Here is a 1,833-nt window from a genome sequence, read left to right as displayed (position 1 = left end):
GCGCTGAACTCCAGAATTGGGCAGAGAGCTGGCGTTGAACGCCAGTTTGCGTCGTCTATTCTTAGCCAAAGTTTGGACTATTATATATTGCTGGAAAGCCCTGGATGTCTACTTTCCAACGCAATTGGAAGCGTGCCATTTTGAGTTCTGTAGCTCCAGAAAATCCACTTTGAGTGCAGAGAGGTCAGAATCCAACAGCATCAGCAGTCCTTCTTCAACCTCTGAATCTGATTTTTGCTCAAGTCCCTCAATTTCAGCCAGAAAATACCTGAAATCACAGAAAAACACACAAACTCATAGTAAAGTCCAGAAATGTGAATTTAACATAAAAAATAATGAAAACATCCCTAAAAGTAACTAGTTCCTACTAAAAACATACTAAAAACAATGTCAAAAAGCGTATAAATTATCCGCTCATCAGTCACAACTTTGATACAACTAACCAGCAAGTGCACTGGGTCGTCCAAGTAATAAACCTTATGTGAGTAAGGGTCGATCCCACGGAGATTGTTGGTATGAAGCAAGCTATGGTCACCTTGTAAATCTCAGTCAGGCGGATATAAAATAGTTATGGAGTTTTTGAAAATAAATAATAAAAGAAGGATAGAAAGACTTATTTAGATCATTGGTGAGAGTTTCAGATAAGCGTGTAGAGATGCTTTCGTTCCTCTGAACCTCTGCTTTCCTGCTGCCTTCATCCAATCAGTCTTACTCCTTTCCATGGCTGGCTTTTTGTAAGGATGTCACCGGTGCCAATGGCTACTTTCAATCCTCTCGGGAAAATGGTCCAAATGCTCTGTCACAGCACGGCTAATCGTCTGGAGGCATCACCCTTGTCGATGGTTGCATCCTATTCCTCTCTGTGAAAATGGTCCGATGCGCTGTCACTGCATGGCTAATCATCTTGGAGGTTCTCGATCATACTGGAATAGAATTTACTATCCTTTTGCGTCTGTCACTACGCCCAGCACTCGCGAGTTTGGAGTTCGTCACAGTCATTCAATCCCAGAGTCCTACTCGGAATACCATAGACAAGGTTTAGACTTTCCGGACTCTCATGAATGCCGCCATCAATCTAGCTTATACCACGAAGATTCTGATTAAGAGATCTAAGATACTCATTCAGTCGAAGGTAGAACGGAAGTGGTCGTCAGGCACGCGTTCATAGGGAATGATGATGATTGTCACGTTCATCACATTCAGGTTGAAGAGCGAATGAATATCTTAGAAGCGGAATAAGTTGAATTGAATAGAAAAACAGTAGTACTTTGCATTAATCTTTGAGGAACAGCAGAGCTCCACACCTTAATCTATGGAGTGCAGAGACTCTACCATTGAAAATACATAAGTGATAATGGAGTTCGTTGGTCTCGGCCCCAGAGGGGAACCGGAGTAACCAAGACTTTGAATACAATGATAAAAAGTTCTATTTATAATAAACTAGTCACTAGGGTTTACAGAAGTAAGTAATTGATGCATAAATCCACGTAACTAGATTCTACTAAAAACATACTAAAAACAATGCCAAAAAGCGTATAAATTATCCGCTCATCAGTCACCTTTTGCGTTACTGTTCCTGATCGGAGTTTCATTGTTGTTCATTGTTTGATTACGTTCTGCTACAAGGACCACCATGCCGCGTGACCACCGTATTCCCACCTCCGTCGTTTTTGCCGCCATTAGCGTACCGTTCATCATCGGGATGCCATTATTTTTCATTGCTTGATCGCCTTTCGCTGCAAGGACCACAACGCGGCTGCATCTTTGACCAAAGTCATTCGCGGTGGTTAGAGAGTTCTTTCCGCCGAGCTGTTGTACACAAAGAAGTCGACG

Source organism: Arachis ipaensis, chromosome B01, assembly GCF_000816755.2.
Source record: "Arachis ipaensis cultivar K30076 chromosome B01, Araip1.1, whole genome shotgun sequence".
NCBI classification, from domain to species: Eukaryota; Viridiplantae; Streptophyta; class Magnoliopsida; order Fabales; family Fabaceae; genus Arachis; species Arachis ipaensis.
Note: the sequence above shows the minus strand (reverse complement) of the source record.